The following is a 12174-nucleotide window of genomic DNA, read 5'->3' on the forward strand; positions in this document are numbered from 1 at the left end:
CAAAGCCGCCCTCCCCACCGCGTTGATACGTCGGCGCCGCGGTTCGCGTAGACTGCTGTCCTCTAGCCATGCCGCCACCTCTGGCTACGTTCTTGTGGAGGCGCACATCGGTCAGCGCCGCCACCGCTGGCGACGTTCGTGTGGAGACGCACGGCGGTCAGCTTCTCCCACGGTACGCGCATTCTAGACCGAGGCCTCGTTCATATCGGTGTAGCGCTGAATGTTAGCTGATAGACGCTGTTAATCTCACTGTTTGCCGAAGTAGTTTACTATCAATATGCTCTGCTTAAGAAGCTTCCTTGCCCTGTTCTGCACTCAATCTGCTTAGCTGAGATGGCATGCCAAGGCCGATTAGTTGCTAAAATATCCTGCCATATATTTATTGTGACATAGATTGCCATGGTCTAGTAGCCAATCTATTATGTGAAATAGCTCTACATAGTTTTATACTCGATCTTTGTTGCTGCGATGGCCTTCAATAGTTTGATGGCTGTGTGCTCGGCCTCATTGACTACTGAAACAGCCTGCCATAATTTAGCACTCAAATCTATTTGTTGAATTAGCTTTACATATATTTCGTTACTTAGATCTGCTTGTCCAAATATCTTGCCATAGCTTTAGACATCGACCTAGGTTTTTTTCTGGACTTCATAAAAAAAATATATGTTTTGCCTGTAATATCTAGTAGAAGAACTAATTTGTATGTCTAACAGATGGACAGGACTTGGATAACTTCCGCTCAAAGATTCTCCGCTGCATACGTCGAGGGGGTTGAAAACTTCATGAACTTTATCAGAGCTGAGTATGGTGGTCCGAAATCAGATGTGCTTTGCTCGTGTAGCAGTTGTATGAATTCAGTTACAAGACCCCAGTCAACTGTGCAAAATCATCTACACTTGTATGGGATGTCGGTCACATACACTAGGTGGGTTCATCATGGTGAAGCTGTGAACGTCAATGTTATTGACTACGTGGAAGTAGCAGATCACCATCTTGATCTGCCTGATGCTCAGGTGGAAGAGGAGGAGGAGGAGGTGGTAGTGGTGGAGCCAGTGAGTTTGACCAACATTGAAACAATGCTACGAAATGCTCGTGCATTCCGTGAAATTTCACCTGAAGAAGAAAAACGGTGGGCCCGCATGTTGGAACAATGCAACGTTGCTGTCACCCCAGGAAATAAGCTGTCAGTATTCTTAGCCATGATCACCTTTCTTCAGGTGAAGACATCTGAGCGGATGACCAACAAATCATTCGATGCGATGTTGGCTGCTTTCCGCAAATCTTTCCCAGATGCGTCTGAGCTGCCACACACCTACAGTAAAATGAAGAATTCCTTCGTGCAGTTGGAATTAGATATGATATGATCCATGTTTGTAAGAATAATTGTGTTCTGTTCCGTAAGGATTATGCCAACTTAAGTGAATGCCCGAAATGCAAATCATCAAGATGGAAAGATGGCGATGCTGTGAAGAGGATTCCTCATAATGTTCTGAGACATTTTCCAATTACACCAAGATTGCAGAGGTTGTTTCATGATGCTGAAACAAGAGAGGATGTACCGTGGCATTCCAGGAACCAGGAGTACAGAGATCAGAATGTAATGAGCCATCCATCTCATGGTAGTGAGTGGAAAAGTTTCAATGATAAACACAAAAAGTTTGCTGCTGACCCGAGAAACATTAGACTTGGCTTAGCTTTAGATGGATTTAACCCATTTGGCCACCAGAGCGCCACATATAGCATGTGGCCAGTGCTTGTTATCCCTTACAACATGCCTCCAAATGTGCACCAAAGAATCAAACTACATGATGGCGTTGCTCATCCCAGGTCCAAAAAGTCCTGGAAAGGATTTTGATTTGTTCATGGAGCCTCTTGTGGAGGAACTTCAACAACTATGGAAGGGTGTTCTCACTCGAGACCTATATAGTAGCCCACCAGCTAATTTCTTTCCGCGTGCTGTTATAATTTGGTGCATCCATGATTATCCGACTTTGGGCACTATGTCAGGGCGAACGGCACATGGTTACAATGCATGTGTTCGCTGTGACAGGAATCCGCTGTCATACGCAATACTTAGAAAGATCTGTTACATTGGACACCGTCGTTTCCTTGCCAAGGACAAGCCGCATCCTAGAAAATACCGAAGACATGTGTTCAATGCAAAGCATGAAAACCGTGATGCGCCAAAGAGGCTCACCACCGATGAGTTGCAAGTGGAATTAGAGAAGGTCAGGCATATTACACCAAGAAACCATCCTGGTAATGGTAGCGGGAAAAGGAAGCGTGGCAGGGCAGAAGAGAGATTATTGTTTACCCGCAGGTCCACTTTGTGGGACTTGGAGTATTGGAAAGATTTGGATATGCGGCATAATCTTGATGTGATGCACATCGAGAAAAATATATGTGACAGCATTATCGGCACACTTCTTAATATTGAAGGCAAGATGAAAGATACCTTAAAATCTAGGATTGATTTGACACATTTGGGTATCAGAAAGGATTTGCAGGTGAAAGATGAAGGTAAACCACGGGATATGGCACCAGCTGTGTATGTCTTGGACAAGGTAAAAAGAAAAGAATTCTGTGAGGTCCTGTCACGTGTGAGATTCCCACATGGATTTGCTTCCAACCCTGAAAGGAGAGTCAGCGCAGACGGAAACAAGGTACAAGGGTTGTGTCGGTGTCAAAACCGGCGGATCTCAGGTAGGGGGTCCCGAACTGTGCGTCTAGGCAGATGGTAACAGGAGACAAGGGACATGATGTTTTTACCCAGGTTCGGGCCCTCTCGATGGAGGTAAAACCCTACTCCTGCTTGATTAATATTGATGATATGGGTAGTACAAGAGTAGATCTACCACGAGATCAGAGAGGCTAAACCCTAGAAGCTAGCCTATGGTATGATTGTTGTTCGTCCTACGGACTAAAACCCTCCGGTTTATATAGACACCGGAGAGGGCTAGGGTTACACAGAGTCGGTTACAATGGGAGGAGATCTACATATCCGTATCACCAAGCTTGCCTTCCACGCCAAGGAAAGTCCCATCCGGACACGGGACGAAGTCTTCAATCTTGTATCTTCATAGTCCAGGAGTCCGGCCAATGGTTATAGTCCGATCATCCGGACACCCCCTAATCCAGGACTCCCTCAGTAGCCCCTGAACCAGGCTTCAATGACAATGAGTCCGACGCGCAGATTGTCTTCGACATTGCAAGGCGGGTTCCTCCTCCGAATACTTCATAGAAGATTTTGAACACAAGGATGGTGTCCGGCTCTGCAAAATAAGTTCCACATACCACCGTAGAGAGAATAATATTTGCACAGATTTAATCTGCTGACGTATTCTGCAGCGTGAAATCACGCCACGGCCAAGCCTTTATTTGAATCGTTTCACTGTCACACCTCAGCACGTTTAGCGAGGTGGTTTCCTTGGCACGTCTGGTCGAAGCAGAGATCGTGTCCCCTTATTCCGGGATTTCTCATCAATACGGGTGTGGGTAACCCAACCGTGCCATTAATCATGGTGCTTGGGAGATAAGCAAGTTTTACCAGGCTTGTGGGGGCACATAGTTTGGTCCGCCCATATAAGGGGATAAGGATCCACCTTTTCCATCTACGCCTTCTTCCTCCTTCGCTTACCCATTTCCGCGCACTCGAGCTCCAGCGCCTGAGTCCGCACTTCCCTCCTCAACCTTCTCCAGCCATGTCCGGAGCGGGAGGCAGGTGGATGGCCTCCTCCGTCACGGAGGGGCACATCAAAAAGTTGAGGAAAGCTGGATACTTGTCCAACGACATTGCACACCGACTTCCTGATGAGGGGCAGCTCGTCCCCACCCCCAGGCCCCATGAGAGGGTGGTGTTCCTCCCCCATTTCCTCCGCGGACTGGGCTTCCCACTCCACCCATTTGTCCGGGGGCTCATGTTCTACTATGGCCTAGATTTCCACGATTTGGCCCCGAACTTCATCCTCAACATCTCGGCGTTTATCGTCGTGTGCGAGGCCTTCCTTTGCATCAAGCCCCACTTCGGCTTATGGCTGAAGACCTTCAATGTCAAGCCGAAGGTAGTGGGCGGCCAGCAAGCTGAGTGCAGAGGCGCCATGGTGGGCAAGATGCCCAACGTCATATGGCTCGAGGGCTCCTTCGTGGAAACCATCAAGGGGTGACAATCGGGGTGGTTCTACATCACCGAGCCGCGTGACCCTGAATGGGCAGCGGCCCCCGAATTCCAGTCTGGCATCCCCACACGGCTGACCTCCTGGAAAGAGAAGGGCCTGTCGTGGGGTAATTTGGAGGAGCTGACCGGACTCCAAACCTGCATCCAAAACCTGATGGACAAAAAGGTTAAACTTGTCAACGTAGTCCAGGTCATGTTCCTCCGCCGGATCCTCCCGTGTCAACGACAGGCTTTTAACTTGTGGGAGTTCGACCCAGCCCAGCACAAAACGTTGACCAGGCTCTTCGACACAACGCACGAAGATGCCTGGAGGGTGCTATTCAAGGGCGCCGAGGTTCCCCCTCCCATTACCGAGGATCGCGGATTTTGCGCGAAGCGCCAAGCTAGCGTAGTAAGCTTGTTTTACCCTTTACAGGATACTTATTTTTCATAGTTTGACTCTATGCGGGATCTAAGACCCCGTTCCTCTGATAGGGCTGGCAGAAGACGGCCGGATAGATCGAATGTCCGGCTCCCTTGCCCGAAGACCCAGCAGATGCCCACTTGGCGAGGCTGCTGGTCCCGGCACCTTATGTGGTGCTGGATTAGAAGGCCAAGAAGAAGGCCACGGGAACTCGAAAAAGTTCTCGGCGCTAGGTGGTGTCGGATTCATCATCCGATGACTTCGAAGCGCACTCCTCCCACAAAGACGAGGAGGAGGAAGAAGAGGCCTCTCCCCCTCTAGCGGGGGGAGGAAAGAAAAGGAAGGCCACCCCAACTAGGGGGGCTGGAGGGTCCAAGAAGGGAAGGACCCTTCCTCCGGACTACTCCACCGACGCCGACGGCGGCGAAGAGGAGTGACCATCCAGGGCCAAGCCCCTGGCAAAATCGTAAGTAACCGGATATCAGAATAACTCATGGCGTTCCTTTATTACACAACATCTTCTGACGCCGAATATAATCATGCAGTCCGCCCAAGGTCCGGCTTGACGCTTCGTCGAGCGGCTCCCTGGATTTGCCGGATGTGAATAGTCTTTCACTCCCGACTGCTACCTCCCCTCGCCCTACGGACGATGCCGAGGTGGAGTCCCAAAAGGGGCCAAGCCAGGAGGAGGTGGTCCTAGAGGCACCGCCAGGCGACCTCCCGGACTCCAGGCGCCAAGGGGATAAAACCCGAAAGGGCTCTAAGTCCGGCCCTGGGCCGGACACCGCACCGGAACCTTCAGTGGTTCCGGAGTCCGACAGGCGCCCCCCTAGTAAGAAGGGCCAGCCTACGATGCCGGTGACCTCCGTCCATTCAGAGGCACCAGATAATTTGCTGGAGGTGCTTAACGGCGCCTCCATCAACGAGGAGCACCGCACTATTATGAGTGCGGTGATCCAGAAGGTTCAGTCCGCCAAGAGCGGGCTGACGGAAGCCTGTGCCAACCTTCTAACAGGCTTTGAGGTATGTATTTAAGATATGTAAAAATATTACCGCATAGACAGTAGCCCCTGATGCTCAGTTTGGTGTTCGGGAAGAAAAGCCGAACTGAGGATCTGAAAAGATAAACGTAGGAGTCTTACCTAAGTATATCAATATGGGAATGCAGGCTGCGCTGCTGACCTCTGCCGCGCTGACTGCGGAGGTCGATGCATTGAAGTAGAGCCTCGAGCGGTCTGAGAACGAGCTGGGCCTTGCCAAGAAGCAGCTCGAGGACAAGGAAGGTAAGTAATACCTTATGTAAGTATATAAAAAGAACTGGTTGCAAATAATGACAGGACCAACATGAGTATTACAGGGGCCACAACCGAGGTGGCGACCCTGAAGGAAGCACTGTCCCAGGCCGAAGACAATGCGGCCATGGAGCACACCGAGCGAGAAAAGCAGGAGGCGCGGGTGGCGGAGGTGCAACAAGAGCTCCACGCTCTTGTGAAAAAACACGAGAGTTTGGAGCTTGACTCAAAGACTCGAGAGTCCGAGCTTGCCTCGGCCCTTGAGAGTGCCAAATCTGCCAAGGCCGAAGCCCAAAAAGCCCTCCAGGAAATTGAGGCGATGAAGAAGATAGCGGTGGGTAAGGCATTCTTTATGCAAAGCAAGCACATGAAAGTGAATTACTTGTTACTTACCCGAGTCCGGAGCTCTCCAGGAGCATCCGCAGACCTGCCCTGCAGTGTGTCCGATGCTGCCGCATTCTACCGAGCTGAGGAAGGGAGCTCGACAGAGAAGGTGTTCTGGTCCCAGTATGGTGAGGCCGGACACCCGGTGCCCTTGAGTGACCAGCTGAAGCAGCTGGTCGAGCTCCATAAGGCAGCCGAACAGGCCATGAAGGGCCTTATAGTCCGGCTATGGCCTGGGGAGGTCATTCCTGGGAGCTACTTTGGGCTGGTGAGGCAGCTGGCGGATGCCTGTCCATGGCTTGAGGTCACCAAGCGCTCCGTATGCATCGAAGGCGCCCGTAGGGCCCTTGCCCGTGTTAAAGTACACTGGGGCAAGATGGACGCTGTGAAGCTGGTGATAGATGGGCCACCGGAGGGGAAGGAGCATCGCAGGCCCGAGATGTATTATGAGGGCGTCCTGAAGGGTGCCTGCCGTGTGGCGAATGAGTGTTCCAAGGATGTAATTTTTGAGTAAACTCGCTCGTATTATCCTGTGCGCTGAAAACTTGTTCATATGCGCTAAGCAACGCTTCTTGAATTTAAAATATTACCTTCTGTGCGGTTGTTTATTAAATCTGAGAGATGGCGAGTCGTTGGCTTCTACCCCCATGCCACTAGTGCTGGGGTGTTCGGGATAAACCTGAGCGCTCTTGTTCCCATTCTTGGGTCCTTCGAGGGAGGCACTCAGCACAACGAACAAGGCAATCGGACTATAATGCTTTATCACTCTCACTTAGCCATAAAATTCTATAATTTTAAATTTCGGCGAAGCCCCTAGTATTCGGAAGACCGAGTTCGGGGCGCTATCCACGCCTAGGCCAGACAAAGCTAGGTCCTCGCTCTAAGCGGCATAAGTCTTTAGGGACTCGAAACCTCTCGAACAACGACCGGCTCTCGCCCTATCATGACGGTCAGTTTTAGCTTTCTCTACTAAGGTGCTTAACCCAACTCAACCAGGGCACAATCGCAGTAGTTCTCCCAGCGCTACCTTAGCCGATATAACGGAACGCAAGGTACCAAAACATGGGAGCCTAGCAAACCCAACTATTGACCCAAGACATGATTCGGAGCCGATGCATATAATGCTATAAGTTCGGGGTGCCGCACTTGTGAAAGTGTTCGAACTTCTCACACCATATTCTGGGGTACTTAAGCCCCTGGTGTATTGGCCGTACCAAAGTGTACGGTTGCATAATGTCATAACTGAACGTATTTACATAAAAAATGAATGCAATAATAGACAAGAGCTATGTATTGTTTATTAAAACGCTGCTGTGAGAGCAGAACGATACAAATAGTGCGATAAGCAAGAGATGGGATTATTTGACATGTCCCCCTCCAGGGGAAAACTGCAAGGCTTTATGTAAGACAGGTATTTAGCTCGTTATAGAGACGACCTGGACATTCGACGTAGCTTGCTGCCTCCCTGGCTGTTGCATCGTGTGTTCGGCGATTGTACTGCCGAACAGGCCTTCCGAAGAGTGGAGTCCTGAAAGTAAGAAAAAAGAAATGACAAAATCGGGAGCCCCTAGTGCGGTTGAGCTGCATTTTGAGCGTGCCGTGGTTGTGCCCCTCCCCTTATGCCCATGGTATTTCCAGAGTGTAATTATGTACGCGTGGTACTGGTTTTGCAATTTCACGAGGGCTGGGGTTGGGGCCGCACTTCTACGCTTGCTCAGAACGGGCCATGCGGTCTTGTTGTAGGTTATTCCGGGCGCGCTTGACGGTGTCCAGATGTTTAATAGCCGGACCGAAGAATTGCCTTGAGAGGCTACTTTGTACTTCCGCCGCGAGGGCCGCCGTATGCTCCTCCGTTTGGAGAGAGCGTTCGGTGTTTCCATTGACCGTAATGACTCCTCAAGGGCCTGGCATCTTGAGCTTGAGGTATGCATAGTGCGGCACCGCATTGAACTTTGCAAATGCGGTTCGTCCGAGCAGCGCGTGATAGCCACTGCGGAACGGGACTATGTCGAAGATTAACTCCTCGCTTCGGAAATTATCCGGGGATCCAAAGACCACTTCGAGTGTAACTGAGCCTGTACAGTTGGTCTCTACACCTGGTATGACACCTTTAAAGGTCGTCTTTGTGGGTTTAATCCTTGAGGGATCTATGCCCATTTTTTGCACTGTATACTGATAAAGCAGGTTCAGGCTACTGCCGCTGTCCATAAGGACTCTAGTGAGGTGAAATCAGTCAATGATTGGTCGAGAACCAATGCGGCGAATCCGCCATGGCGGATGCTAGTGGGGTGGTCCCTTCGATCAAAAGTGATCGGGCAGGAGGACCACGGGTTGAACTTCGGGGCGACTGGCTCCAACGCATATACGTCCCTGAGTGCATGCTTCCGCTCCCTTTTGGGGATGTGGGTTGCGTATATCATGTTCACCGTACGCACTTGTGGGGGAAAGCCCTTCTATCCCCTATTGTTCGGCGTCCGGGGCTCCTCCTCGTCATCGCTATGCAGCCCCTTGTCTTTGTTTTTGGCACTTAACTTGCCTGCCTGCTTGAACACCCAACAATCCCTGTTGGTGTGATTGGCTGGTTTTTCGGGGGTGCCGTGTATCTGGCACGAGCGATCGAGTATTTGGTCCAAACTGGATGGGCCCGGAGTATTTCTTTTGAATGACTTTTTCCTCTGACCGGGTTTAGAGCCTCTAAATCCGGCATTAACTGCCGTATCCTCAGCATTTTCACTGTTAATGTGGCGCTTGTGCTTGTTGTGACGCGACCTGCCATTGTTGTCCTTGGTATCCGAATTACCAGGGCTCTTGGTCATGTTATTACTACGAGCTAGCCAGCTGTCTTCTCCCACGCAAAAGCGGGTCATGAGTGTTGCGAGGGCTGCCATGGATTTCGGCTTTTCCTGTCCTAGGTGCCGGGCAAGCCATTCGTCACGGATGTTATGTTTGAAGGCTGCGAGGGCCTCTGCATCCGGATAATCGACTATTTGATTTTTCTTGGTTAGGAACCGTGTCTAGAATTGTCTGGCCGATTCCTCTGGCTACTGAATTATGTGGCTTAGGTCATCGGCGTCTGGTGGTCGCACATAGGTGCCCTAGAAATTGTCGAGGAATGCGGCTTCCATGTCCTCCCAGCAACCAATTAATTCTGCTCGCAAGCTGTTAAGCCAATGCTGAGCTGGTCCTTTGAGCTTGAGTGGGAGGTATTTGATAGCGTGTAGATCATCACCGCGGGCCATGTGGATATGAAGGAGGTAATCCTCGATCCATACCGCAGGGTCTGTTGTGCCATCGTATGATTCGATGTTTACGGGTTTAAAACCCTCGGGGATTTGATGATCCATTACTTCATCTTTGAAGCATAGTGGGTGTGAGGCGCCTCTGTACTGGGCTATATCACGACGTAGCTCAAATGAGCTTTGTCTGCTGTGTTCGGCCTGGCCGTATTTGCCATATCCGGCATGAAGGTTATCGTCATGTGTCGTGGGGCGCCCACACGATCTGTAGATCGATCTTGTTTGCCTTGCCTTATCCTCCAATATGTCTCGCAGGTCTGGCGCATTTCCCCGTGCCTTGGTATTTTTTGAGCGACGCCGGGGTGCGGCTTGAGTGGATGGCCGAGAGGCCTCTCTGTCGCGGCCATGAGGTGGTCGGTCTGCCGCGTCGTGCGCTGGTGATGTAGGTTTAGGTGCTTCCTCCTCTAGTCGGGGTAGCAGCCTGCGCTTTGGATATCTCTTGGAGGGGCGTTCGAGTTCGTACTCTTCGGTCGCAAGGACTTCAGACCATCTGTCGACTAGCAAGTCTTGGTCAGCTCTAAGTTGCTGCTGTTTTTTCTCGAGGCTGCTCGTCGTGGCCATAAGCCTGCGTTTGAAACGCTCTTGTTCGACGGGATCCTCAGGCACGACAAATTCGTCGTCGTCGAGGCTTGCCTCGTCTTCGGAGGGGGGCATGTAATTATCGTCCTCTACCTCTCCGTCTGCCGCTCTCTCATGAGGGCTGGCTTCTCCATCCTCCTGTGCTGAGTCCTGCTGGAGGGGGTTGTCTTCGGCACTGTCCGGGGTGTTATTATCTCCCGTGCCGGAATCGCCGTTTTTTCTTTGGCGGGATTTAGAGCGGCGCCGCTGACGCCGGCGCTTAGGCTGCTTCTTGGAGGGGTCATCCTCCGTTGTTCCATCGCCATTCCCTTCTTTTGGGGTGTCCACCATGTATATGTCGTATGACGAGGTGGCCTTCCAGTGCCCTATAGGCGCTGGGTCTTGGTCGTCTCCTGCATCAGCATCCATACCATCGATGTCTTCGGAGTCGAAGTCGAGCATGTCGGTTAAATCATCGACAGTGGCTACAAAGTGGGTGGTGGGTGGGCTTTGAATTTCTTCGTCGTCTGCATCCCAACCTTGCTGACCATAGTCCAACCAGGGCTCTCCTGATAAAGAGAGAGACTTTAGTGAATTCAGAATGTCGCCGAAGGGCGAGTGCTGAAAGATGTCCGCGGCGGCGAACTCCCTGATTGTCGCCCAATCTGGTTCGATCGGCAGGGGCACGGAAGGTTCGGAGTCCGGAAAGGAGTCCGGCACCTTGGAGTCACGAGCTTCGCAAAGGACAAGGCAGGTGTTCGGCTCGATCGCCGTAGAGATTGCAGCCCCCGAGGCGGTGTCCAGCCACCCGTCCTCGATTGGCGCAGTCGGCTCGGAGCTAAGGGTCGGAGCGGACACTGGGGTGGCCTCCTAGGCACTGTTTGGCGGCAGAGCTAGATCATGCCCATCGTGACAGTGCAGTGCGCTTGGCTGTGGCTTGAACCCATCGAAGATCAAGTCTCCGCGGATGTCAGCCGTGTAGTTCAAACCTCCAAATCTGACCTGATGGCCAGGGGCGTAGCTTCCGATCTGCTCCAGATGGCAAAGCGAATTGGCCCGCAGTGCAAAGCTGCCGAATACGAAGATCTGTCCGGGGAGAAAAGTCTCACCCTGGACCGCATCGTTGTTGATGATCAGAGGAGCCATCGGGCCTAAAGGTGACGACATAGAGGAACTCTCAATGAAAGCACCAATGTCGGTGTCAAAACCGGCGGATCTTGGGTAGCGGGTCCCGAACTGTGCGTCTAGGCGGATGGTAACAGGAGACAAGGGACACGATGTTTTTACCCAGGTTCGGGCCCTCTCGATGGAGGTAAAACCCTACTCCTGCTTGATTAATATTGATGATATGGGTAGTACAAGAGTAGATCTACCACGAGATTAGAGAGGCTAAACCCTAGAAGCTAGCCTATGGTATGATTTTTGTTCATCCTACGAACTAAAACCCTCCGGTTTATATAGATACCGGAGAGGGCTAGGGTTACACAGAGTCGGTTACAATGGGAGGAGATCTACATATCCGTATCGCCAAGCTTGCCTTCCACGCCAAGGAAAGTCCCATCCGGACACGGGACGAAGTCTTCAATCTTGTATCTTCATAGTCCAGGAGTCCGGCCAATGGTTATAGTCCGGTCATCCGGACACCCCCTAATCCAGGACTCCCTCAGGTTGAAAACTCATGACTGGCACGTCCTACTTCAAAGGGTTTTACCTGTTATCCTTAGAGGATTGGGCCGCCCTGACTTATACAGAGCAGTTGCAGAGTTGGGACAATTCTTCAGGGAACTCTGCAGTAGAAATATCAGGATGATGCTTTGGAGCGTCTTAGAGACAAGATACCAACTATCCTATGTGACCTTGAGAAGATATATCCTCCAGCCTTCTTTGATGTGATGGTGCATTTGGCTGTTCATCTACCTGATGAGGCACTACTTAGAGGTCCAGTACAGTATGGCTGGATGTACCCTGTTGAAAGGCGGCTAGGCACTTTCAAGGGCTATGTTAGGAACAGAGCTAGACCCGAGGGTTCCATTGCATAGACCTACATTGCTACAGAAGCATTGACAT

This window comes from Triticum dicoccoides, chromosome 3B (assembly GCF_002162155.2).
Source record: "Triticum dicoccoides isolate Atlit2015 ecotype Zavitan chromosome 3B, WEW_v2.0, whole genome shotgun sequence".
NCBI classification, from domain to species: Eukaryota; Viridiplantae; Streptophyta; class Magnoliopsida; order Poales; family Poaceae; genus Triticum; species Triticum dicoccoides.